Source organism: Protopterus annectens, chromosome 8.part0 (assembly GCF_019279795.1).
Source record: "Protopterus annectens isolate FY-2018-M chromosome 8.part0, PAN1.0, whole genome shotgun sequence".
Lineage (NCBI taxonomy): Eukaryota > Metazoa > Chordata > Ceratodontiformes > Protopteridae > Protopterus > Protopterus annectens.
This window is the reverse complement of record NC_056741.1, coordinates 733,624,073-733,636,451: the sequence shown is the minus strand read 5'-3', so window position 1 is coordinate 733,636,451 and position 12,379 is coordinate 733,624,073. Positions and strand designations below refer to the sequence as shown.

General features: G+C 38.5%; 1 protein-coding gene across 4 annotated transcripts in view; it reads right to left on the bottom strand.

Annotated features, from left to right (window-relative positions):
* LOC122809006 (membrane-associated guanylate kinase, WW and PDZ domain-containing protein 3-like) overlaps positions 1–12,144 on the bottom strand; it is a 1,354,602-nt gene extending 1,342,458 nt beyond the window's left edge. For all 4 annotated transcript variants that reach the window (XM_044080191.1, XM_044080192.1, XM_044080193.1 and 1 more), the window contains exon 1: positions 12,080–12,144. The gene's annotated coding sequence lies outside the window, so the exon portion shown is untranslated. The remainder of the gene's footprint in view (positions 1–12,079) is intronic.
* Between the last annotated feature and the right edge of the window lie 235 nt (positions 12,145–12,379).

Here is a 12,379-nt window from a genome sequence, read left to right as displayed (position 1 = left end):
CTTGATGTCCACCAGGGTGGCTTGTTTTTTTTGAGAGGACCTTGTTTTGATCCATTCAGGTACAGCCAAGTCTATATATTTGTATAGGTGTTTATACAGGGCATTTGTGTACACATAAGCACAGGAGTCACTGTTGACAGTAGTAGCAGGGGGTTTGAAACTATTTATGACATCACTTAGGAGGCTATAGTTTGCTTTGGAGAAAGTTTTTATCCTTTTTGCTCTTGTGGGGGGAGTCAGGTATAATCATACCTCTCAAGTCTACCTCATTTTGAGGAACGTTCCTCATTTGGGGTCTTAAAAAGTTCATGTTCCTCGAATTTCCACATTGAAAGGGTCAGTCACACATTCAGTGTTAGCAATATTTTAACTGATAGCAATGGTAAACAGTACTAAATCATATTATTTCATTAAAGACATATTCTACACGTAAAAATACCATATTTTAGCCATCCTATGAGCTTCCTAGTTGAAGTTGTTAGGTAGCCATTAGTAAGTGTTCCACATTTTGCACATTTGTTCCACATTATGAGAGGCAGTGTTCCTCATTTTGGAGATGAAAGGTTGAGAGCTATGGGTATAATCATCACTTCAAATGAGACTGATTTGTGATCAGACCTTAGCATGGAGGGCAACACAGGGGGTAGTGCAGAGACCCCCTATGTTGGTGAGTACTAAGTCTAGAACATTCAAGCCCCTTGTGGGGGTGCAGACTATCTGTTCCAGAGCATTTGTATTAACAAAGTCCAGGAACCTTAGGGCAAGCATGTTTGTGCTTATATATGACTCCCAATTGATTAAAGAATTGTTGAAATCACCCATGTCCAAGGTGTCTGGCTGTATAGTGAGTGGCTCAAGTAGGTCCAGGTAGACAAAGTGGTTCTCATGGTTCATGGTGGGGGATCTACAGCTAACAATGATATGGAAGGGGGTTTTACCTACAGTTAGTTGGATTTGGAGTAGCTCTGGGGAGTTGTACTTTTTGACAGTCCTGAGGTGTGTTTGTGTCTCTGCCTTTGGTTCTTTCACACTCATTTTAATGTCTGAATGTGTGAAAGACATTGTAGCCTTGCATGGCTGTGGTGTTCTCTGTGGCCTTGAACCATGTCTCTGTGACTGCACAGACATCGGCATCTTCCAAGATAAGGAGCATTTCCAGTGAGACTAGTTTCCAATTTAGACTCCTAGCATTATGCAGCATAACCTTGAGTTTGTCTCTAGTTGATTTTTTTTATGTTGAGAATTCTGTTGTCATGACATTGCCTAAAAAAAGGAACTATGGGGGAGACAAGTACCTTTGCCAGTAAGCGAAAGCCAAGAGGTGACAGCTGAAAACCATCTCTGGCAAAACAATGTGGTCTGTTCACCTTATCTTCTCAGGCTGACAGATACTGGATCCCCCTTGATTGACAGTTTAAGTTAAGCCAATTGTTGAAGTCAATCATTTTTGTTTATATTAAGGCATCATCCTGGGTGAAGGTAGAATGCTGCTTAGGGCTAGGAACATACATGCCTGGGACACATAACCTGAGAACTCAGTAATGTTTCTCTTCATATAGTCCAGCGAGGTATGTCTCAAGTCATTCACTCCAGCATGGACTACGACAGAGTCATAACGGTACTTGTTGTTGAGAAACTTGAGTGCATGCGTGATCTGACGGATCCTGGCACCTGACAGGCAGCTGACTGTGACGTTCTCCTTGTTCAGCTTGGTGATGGGGACATCTGTGTGTCTCACTATAGAGTCAGCTATGACCAAGACATTTGATTTTGAGATGTTTTGCCTTAGGGGCTTATTGGCTGAGACACTGTTGTGTGTATTATTATGTGTAGTGGCTTTTGTTAGGTCTGCAGTGTGTGCAGTAGGTTTGTGCTTGGGAGGTCTCTGATTTTTAGACAGGCTTCTAGTGAAAACTTTGAGTATGTGGGTTTATGTGTTGCAAGCTTGTTGTGTGCAAGAGGTGAAGTGTATGTGCCAACAACCTGTTTGATATCTGGTTTGTTGTTATTTGAGAGAACTGATTCTAAATTCATAGTACAGATACATCTCTCACATGTTGTATTTGTTCGATTTAGGAGTAACTGGTTGTCAGTATACATGAGGCAATTGCTACATTGCCTCAAGATGCCCATGTCAATCAGACTGGTTGGAGAAATGGTGGGAAACTGTCCATCCATTATGGCACGTATATACTGTAGTAACTAGTGGGGAGTGAGCTAGATGGACCAGGTGTTTTCTATAGGACTAACAAAAAGTGGCTATTCTATGGAGGACTAGGGTTAGAAAACTGTATCAGTGCTTCATAATGCACAACTGAGCTGACTGCAGGGCAGCAGTGCAATCTCTGAGAAGCTCCAGTAAATGGAGATCAAACCCGTGCAAACAAGATGCTTAAATACATGTAAAGTTAAACAATTTTAAACAAAGTAACCAAAGGGAAAGCCCAAGACTCTTATTCCAGCAGTCCCCAACTCAGATGGGTCCTTGGCTGCACAGTTCTGCCACAAGGGTGCAGGAGGGCCTTCTTAATGTAAGATGGCTGGTTTTAGTGCTCAAATTATACCAGTCTAGATTCAGCAAGCCTGAATCTAGCCTATGCTATAAAATGCAGAAGTACTACAAATCCAAAGTGCAGATAATCACAGTATCAACAGCAAAATCAGTTTAAATAAAGCAGCAATTCAGTAGCATACTCCCACAAGAATGTAGACCACAAACCTTCCTAGTGTGAAATAACTTGTCTGGAACTCAAGCACTTAAACCAGAACAAAGACACTTAGAATAACAGGCACAATAAATCTTCACCAACATTTCCCAGCTTAGAAAGGTTTTGGCTATACTCTCCTGCCAGAAGAGTCTAGACTGCAAACCTTCCTAATGTAAAATAACTGGTTTGGAGCACAAGTGCTTAAAGCAGAACTAAGACTCTATCAGAATAACAGACACAATAAGCCTTCAGCTAGCAATTCCTAGCTTAGACGTGAATAAGCGATCCTCTTCTACCACAAGAGTTTAGACCACAAATCTTCCTAATGTAAAATAACTGGTTTGGACCCCAAGTGCTTAAACCAGAACAAATACACTTAGAATAACAAGCACAATAAGCCTTCACCAGCAATTTCCAGCTTAGAAGGGCGTAGACTACAGTCTCCTGTCACAAGAGTCTAGAACACAAACCATCTTAATGTAAAATAACTTTCCTGGAGCCCAAGTGCTTAAACCAAACCTAAGGCACTTTTAGAATAACAGACACGATAAGCCTTCAACCAGCAATTCCCAGCTTAGAATAATGTAAGCTACCTCTCTTGCCACAAGAGTGTAGACTACAAACCTTCTTAATGTAAGACAAATGGCCTGAAGCCCAAGTGCTTAAACCAAAACAGGAGGCTTAGAATAACAGTTACAATTTAATCAGGCTACTAACAAGCAGTAATAAATGCAGCAGAATAAGTGAAATTGAACACTTTTAAGAACAAGCAGCAAAAAGCAAAATAAAGTAATAAAGTTGGAAGAAACATAAATACAGTAAAAGCAGCTGAATAAAGTGCATTGTTTATGTTAATTGGAAAGGGAGGAAACAGAAGATAATTCAGGTTTAAGAAACTAATGGGGTGGGCTTTCCTAACTGATCTCTTTGTACTCAGTAGAATGAGCTTATGAGATGGGAATGTGAGAAGTGTCCAAAATCAGATTTATATAGTAGGGGTGGGCAACTTAAAAGCCACAAAGTTTAAGAATACAACAACAGTTGGGTGGGTGGGGAAAAATGCAGACAGAGATCAGCAATATTCAGGCAGAGTACAACAAACAAGCCAAACAAGTACTCCTGATTATATTAAATTATATTCCTTGTATAATACAGCACCACTTGTTACAGCATGTTTTAAATTTGTAGGTGGAACATTTTTCCAGTAAGCAATGAAATAAAACATATGAACCAATAATAACAAAACTACCCATTACAGAACATTTCTACCACAAAAAGACATTTGAATGTCTGTCATTACAATCCACCAATATGAGTCAATATACACAACCACTGCAGAAGTAAAAGTCATCTGAATAATTCTACATTAAAGAGACCTATAACTAATGAAGATGTTGCTGCTAGCAAACAACTTTACATCTCAGTTTTTCATGTACAAATTCAGTGTCTGATACCCTTGAAAAACAAATTGTCCATGTTATATTTAAAAAAATTAGTAAGCTGGTAATATTGCAATAGAGAATGGCTATCAAACTATCAAGAGTTTCATAGTTGCTAGGCATCTCATACAAAGGAGGACACACTCAGGCATGCAGCACCTGCAATCTGCCTTAAAGGGCACTGCAATATCAGCAGTCCATCTACATGGAGGGAGTAGAACCCACAGCCTTCTGCACCAAAAGCAAGTATGCTATCTTGTGCTACTAACACTGCTTTCATATGCACAAACACTGATGATGGCCATTTGCTAAACAAAATGGTTACACATTGAAAACAGATGTAGCATGAGCAATAGAAAACTTCTCTTCCCTTGAAAATTAACATTCCTTGAACATGCACTGAAACTCAACAGTTCTTGAAAATATACCTGCTAATGACAGTTTGGTAGTTGCTGTAGAGGCTTCAGGCTCTACTCTCCAGTAATCAAGGTACAGGGTTTGAGTCTTAATAAGTTAACCACTCTGCCCCTCTAACCAGGCATTTTATACACACACACACACACACACACACACACACACACACACACACACACACACACACACACACACACACACACACACACACCTTCCCCATTCGCCATGTTTGCTCGTCTCTTTCAGATTGGCAATTCTCCATGTTTACAAATCCTGCACTCACGATGTTCCAGTGTTTAAATGTGTGTGTAGTGCACAGACACTACTAAAGATGCCTGCAGAGTGTGTCCTTAAAGAAGAAATGTAAGTTTTGTGGTAGTCCCCCGGCTAGTGGGCGCCCCCAAGCCAGCAGCCTCCAGGCAAATGCCTAGGTCGCCTAGTGCTGAAGCAGGCTCTGAAATGCATCTGACAAGGAAGGAAAGTTATAAAAAGGTATTCACAGTACAGGTTCAGTTTGCAGTGCCTAACTGTGATGATAAGAGCCATCAATTCACAAATGCCTATAATGGTTAGGAATGTAGCATAGGTTCATAGGTTCATAGTTTAGTACTAAGCTAACTGCCCTTGCGAGCCATTTTAAGCCTAGCCAATTATCCCTTGTGAGACTCAAGCCCTGCACCTTGGGTTTGTAAGGCAAACACCTTAGCCATTAAGACACCCTCCCAACCCCCCATCATATTAAAAGTACAGACCACAGTAGTCATTAGTGTGTATCCGTATATAAATTGCAGATCAAAACTGAGTTTCACATCCTAACTGGGAGCAGAATTTTTGTACTAATAGTAATTTGAACTCACTGGCAGCACATAGAAAAATGACTAGCTTGTCATACCCTATAATTCTGGTTAGATGAAGCATCAATATGCTGTAATGTAATAAATAAAAAAGGTAGCAATCTAACAATATAAGTACAACAGTATAATGCGAGAACATCCATGCTTAAATAAACAAAATAAACTTCAGAACATGTCAAATTTCATAACTGAAAATTGCACATGTTAATCCTACAGGATAATGCTGCATTGCTGCACTGTAAAGGTAAATGCAGGATTATGTGAACCATCCAAGGTGCCTGTAGTACAGTGACAAGTGTAGCACCTAAGGAAGACTGCAGGTAGGCTCTGTCAACTGTTGAAGGACTAGAAACTGGTAGCCAATAAAGCCTGGCTTCATGACGCAGAGGGATGGAGCCCAGACTGTGACCTGACCTAGGTGAGGGGAGATTGCTAAGCAGTTCCTGGCACTAGAGGATCCAGGCAGAGAGGGAAAGGAATGAAGGGGTTTGGCTTAACCCCCCCCCCAGGAAAAGGCAAGAGGTTCAGGCACTTGTTGAGCATAGTGTGAGGTGCGATTTCTCTGATGGCATTAAAAAGCATTATACACACTGGAAAATATCATGCATCAACAATAACTTGCATCTCTTATAGTATGAACAAACCAGTTTGTTATATAAAGTAGCACTTCCTGCCATCTTCTCTTTATTTGAAGCCCACTATACACTCTCCACTCTATATATCCTATCCTACTACCACACCATACATACTTATTAATACCTGCTTGTTTCTTATGAAAAGATTTCCAACAGTGTTTCCCAAAATTTTCCTTATAGCAAAATGTGCTTCACAAATGTATCTTAATCTAAGCCCATCAGAAATTCTCACTTTTTATTTTAATTCAGAAACGCAGTATCTCTACACAATACAACATTTGATCTTGAAGAGATGTTAATGAAAAATAATGCAAAATATAACACAAGCCTCCCTTGTATCACATCCAAGTGAACAAGAGAGTAGCAAAGTATATTTGCCAGTGTTAAATCGCCAGACATGGATGCCCCCTGTTCTTCTGCTGTTTGCCATATGCATAGAGTCACTCAGTAATCAGATGATGTAAAAATGTCTGGGACAGAGAGTGAGAACACAGGCAAAACAAGCTATGCTATTGTAAGTCAAATATGTTAGTGCAGTAGCTAGAACCTAGCTCATGTTTAGGACCACTGTGGGTTGTCATAAATCATGTCAGGAACATTATTAGAGAAAAGCAAACTCAAAATAATCATACCAGGTTATAAGTGAGTGAAATCAGGAAGACTTCTATTTAAGTTGAGATCGAAAGAGTTTGAATATGTGGGATTGACATCGTGAATGAAGTTCACAAACTGTTCATACTAATCTCTTTCCCCTTAAGGACATGATTTGGAAAGAACTTGAAGAAAAGACATATATAGAAAAAGAGCTATGGCAAAAAGGAAATCTTTATGCAGTCATCTCCTTCTTACTGCCTTTTCAAGTCCCAGATATTTTTTCACAGATGTTCATAGGTTCATAGGCAGGTACTACGCTATTGGCCCTAGGGCCTATATAAGCCTAGCCAAAAAGGTACCTTGGCTTTCACCACCCAAGAACATTATTTTCCTGTGCCCCTGTTGAGCAGAGCCACAAAAGTGATCCCCGGGGTGAATTTCCTATTTCCCATCCAATCATCAAGATTTTTCTTGAAGAGTGCTAATGAGGAGCTCTGTTTGACATAGATAGGTAGTCTGTTCCAGATTATGGGAAGTCTCTGGGACAGGAATCTATCCCTCCAGCATGTTCTGTTTATTGTGGTGACAAGGTTTAGGTCCCTACAGCATGTAGATTGGAGGGGTTGGGATTTCTTTAAGTGGAGAATGTCCAACAGCTCTGGGTTTGACACAGTTTTGTATGTTAGGCAGAGATTGCCACTGCATAGACAATATGTGACGGAGTAAAGCTGGAGTTTTTTGAGACAGTCTGCATAGGGCATCTGTTTGAGGCTAGTAATCCTACTTGTGAGGTATTTCTGTGGCCTCTCCAGTTGTTGTAGATGTCTTGTGAGGTACATACCAAAAGGGGTGCTGTACTCTATAATGGGTCTAATGACTGATGAGTAGAGGGGAACAATGACCTCTTTTTTTCTGGATGAGAAACCTTTTGTGATGAGGTGTGCCACACAGAAGGATTTTCTGACCACTGTGGCAATGTGATTATCAAAGGAGAGACTACTGTCCACCTGTGTCACAGGGTCTCTTATCACACTTTCGTTGTTAAATAGACTACCACCTATGTGGTAGTTCATGGGTACATATGTGGTAGTTCATGGGTACAGAGTTTTTACCAAAGGGGATGACAATGCACTTTTTGGCATTAAACTTCAGGCCATGGCTTTGACACCAGGCATCTGTCTCAGTGAGGCCCTTTTGTAGGATGTCCACATCGTTAGGAGTTTTGATTATGGCTCCTAGTTTGCAGTCATCTGCAAACTTCATTAGCAGTAAGGCAGTAAGAAGGAGATGACTGCATAGAGATTTCCTTTTTGTCATAGCTCTTGCTTATACTTACCTGAAAAACAAACAAACACATAGTTTGCTTATCACAGTTATAGAAAATCATTGAATTGCATTTATGTCTGTGGGGCAAGACATCCTATATCTCCCATGTGGGAGGGTTGCACCCCATATGCCATTGTTTTTAAAGTCCTAATCTTAGGTCATAGAGCCATGGAGAAGGGAACAAGTTCCATGGTTGTTTGACCTTGGAGTTAAGTTACAAAAAATGCCAGTAATAAAGCATGTACAGTATATTATTAATTTAATATAATTTACTTGTCTGTGATTACCTTAGTTCATTCATGACATATGATACATGCCTTCTAACACCCATAAACTGTACATCCTACCTGTTTTTTCTACAGTACAATGAATGGTTAGCCTGTACTTCAGAGAAGTAGATACCAAACAGGAGCGGACGCAGGACTGAACCCTTTAGTACTCCACTTGTCACTGGTCTGAAGTCAGACTTGGAGTCTGCTACTTTCACAGTGTGGTTTCTGTCCATGAGCCAGTTGGCAACCCATCTTGTGACATAGGGATTTATACCTAGTTTAGTGAGTTTATCTATAATTCTAGAGTGGGGGATGGTGTAGAAAGCCTTGGCGAGATCTAGATAGGCTGTGTGAACCACCTTACCCTCATCTATGGTTTTGATGACTGCTTCAAAGAAGTCTATCAAGTTTAGGAGACATGCTCTGCCTTTTACAAACCCGAACTGGGTGGGGTCCAGAGTTCGGAGATTACCAATGTCTTTGTTTATGAGTTTTTGTATGTGAATAAAAACTTGCTTATACTTATCTGAAAAAAAACAAGCACATAGTTTGCTTATCACAGTTATAGAAAATCATTGAATTGCATTTATGTCTGTGGGGCAAGACATCCTATATCTCCCATGTAGGGGGGTTGCACCCCATATGCCATTGTTTTTAAAGTCCTAATCTTAGGTCATAGAGCCATGGAGAAGGGAACAAGTTCCATGGTTGTGTGACCTTGGAGTTAAGTTACAAAAAATGCCAGTAATAAAGCATGTACAGTATATTTTTAATTTAATATAATTTACTTGTCTGTGATTACCTTAGTTCATTCATGACATATGATACATGCCTTCTAACACCCATAAACTGTACATCCTACCTGCTTTTTCTTTCATGTTGCCTCCAATATCAAGCATACAAGAACTAGCACAAATGCTTACTGTTAAAGTACACAGAAATACAAATACTCAGGTTTGTCATATATCTATATCACTTTACTGGGTTAACCAGAGTGTACTGCAGTGATAATCATAAAATACTCTCAGTGTACACCTCCAAACAGGACAACTGACAACTTAGTATTTGTTGTTTTTTACACAAAATGACCAGATTTAATTCAGCTGAAGTACACTGCACTTGGCTCTGAGATGCTTTATAAAATATAATCAAACTATATCTTTGCACTTTTAAACACTTTCTGTCTTCAACCAACTATGACTTAGTGTTTCATGCTATTAGTCATCACTTTGATGTTTTCAATTTTGGTAATAATTATCTTGGTGCTTTTAATGAGAACAGGAAAGCTACATGGAGAAATCATACTGACTCACAAGTTATATGTTTTAATTCCCACACAGAAAATATTTAATTGGAAAAGTACAAGGTATTTTTGGACTCACTTACTATAATAAGATATATGCGAGTCCAAGCAGGAAAAAGCTGGAAACACTGTGGTGAGACCCATGCCATGCCTAGGCATATCTGTATTGTTACTAAGAATATATGTCTGAAAATAGTTGCATGAACAACAAAAGGAATTTTCACAAAGTAAAGTTTTAGAAAGCAAAGCATTAAAAAGGACATGTCTAAGGATATTGGAGGTCCATCTCCAAAGAAGATGTACAAGACTTGCATAATGGCAACAAAACATCACAGAGAATTGGGAACAGCTATATTTGTCATAGAAAATAAAGACAATTAATGAAAGAAATATGTGCTACATGAAATAGAGCAGTGGGGAAACAATAACCCAACATGATCGAGTTTCATGCTGAAACAGGCAATGCATTTATATCATAGACACAGAAAATGCGCATGAAGAAGAATAATGGAGAATGTAAACTAAAAATGGGAAGACTAGTAATTTTTTATCAAACAATTTTACAAAAGGCATGCAAATTATTTTGTTTTTGTTATTTTTTTAAAAAATATAATATAGATTAGGTAAAGAAATTACTCTTTGTAGCATGATCCTATTTACATTTCTCTTCAATTAATGTTCCTTTAAAGGTAAAAGAAAAATAAAAGCCAGGTAAGGAAAGGGGTTAGTTGATGATTTGGTATATTGTCTAAAATGGTTTTATGTAGTCAGCGAAATGCAATATAAAAAGGAGCATGTTAAACGTTACAGGACTTTGTTTTACTTGTTAATTAGAAATCTGTTTCATTACAAGTGCAGCTTTATAAATGTGTGTAAAAAGAAAAGTTTACATTACAATGAACTGTAGAATAAACATATATTACGTGAAGAGACCGCAGATTTATTCTGATTTGCAAAATAGCAGTAGTTAAGCTGATATGATTTGAAAAAAAAAAAAAAGATTAAGAGAAGATCTGGAGACAAACAAGAAATGAATGAATAGTGCTGGGCTAATGTAGTGTGACCACATCTATATGTTTAGAAGATAATTTAGTTACTGGAATAATGCAGTGTGAATATGCCTACATCATTTGAAAGATGATCAGCCTCTGAAGTGAAACTCACCAACATTTAGTTCCCTGAATACAGAAGGCTGAAAGTGCTAAAAAGGCTACTTTGCATTAAAACAGCCATTTCATTATAAGATAAATAATAAGTGAGATGCGGTAGTCTCAGGATTAAGTAGCAGGAGTGTGGAGATCTAGACCTCCCTCCCAACACACACACATAATGGGTGTGGGAACTCGGCCCACAGAGAAATATGTTGATGGTTCTTCCCTGATACTGGCGTATTTCTAAAATATAACTTCTATGGCTGTGCATACCCTGAAACAGGACTCAGTACGTCACATTTAATACTTGGTCCTGACAGTTAAACCAGATTCATGAAATATTTGTAACTTTTCCCTTATTGTATTAAACTACAGATGTGTAAGTTTGCCTTTATGGGTTTTGCATTCCACTACATAACGCAATGGTATAAAATAATATAATATTAAGTGCAAATAGTGTTACTTTCTGAAAAATGGTAGTCTCAAAGATGATTGTATTAAGCAACAGGACCTGCAATATTTCTGAGTTTGCCTTTGTGGGCATACATTACACTAGATAACACAGTAACACCAAATAATACAAACATTGCAACACAACTTATATTTTCTTATGCATTGACATTTTACAAAAAGCGAAAATGTTTGCCACAATGACAGGCACCTAATATAACCAGTATTGAAGCATATAAACAATACATTCTGGGATGTTTTAAAGATACAGAATGGGATAGAACCATGCAAGAAAGGAGAATAAACCACTACAGTTTATTGACAAGCAGCTACTGACTGTAAGTCCAAAAACTCCGCTGGAGACACACTGTCCTCCTCCTATTCTGCAAAAATGTAGAACTCTCCACCACAAGCTGCTGCACAAACTGAAAATGCTAAATCAGCCAAAAATCAGCTAAAGCAATACCTATCAGATTAATGGTTATGTTCATGCTCTACTCCTGGATAAGTCCTTACCTTAACTCTGCTATAATTTCCTTAAACTCAAACATTTTTTCGTCAGACTTATTCATATCCTTTTCGCTTCTCTGCCACCCCCATCAGCTTGCACCTTTGTCCTTGTCAGCTCTGAGTGCCATAACTCCTAATATGTCTTGGAAAACATACTGCATACTGTATATCTAAATATCAATCTTGTAAAAATGTTTAGCCACTATACATACTTTACTAAATTCTGTGTATGTTCATTTGTTTCTGTAAAATATTGTTTTAAATACCTGTATGTTATCTGTCTAACTTGTAACTACTGTGGAGTTTTTCTTCCTGGGCCTTCATTGAAAATGGGCATCTGTTTGCCAGTTAGACTATCCCATTAACAAATACAATAAAAAACTAAATAAATAAATAATAAATATACAACTGTAATATACTTACCCTTGAATTTGGAAAGCCTTTTCAGACACCTCCAAAACTAGAACTGGTTATCCTCAATTTCTCCACCAGCTGAAAAACATAAAAGAAAAAGAATATGTTCAGGAATTAAATGCCCTGCATTTGGCTGAATAGTTAAGACTGAATTACAATATAATGCACTTGACATGAATACTTATTGTAGAACTCTGGAGTATTTTCTCATACCTCCTCTTCCCACTAACAACAAACGTCAAAGTGGGCCATTGGAGGTCACAAGTGAAGCCTGCATTGCCCAACAGTGCAGATGGTTCCCTTGGCAAT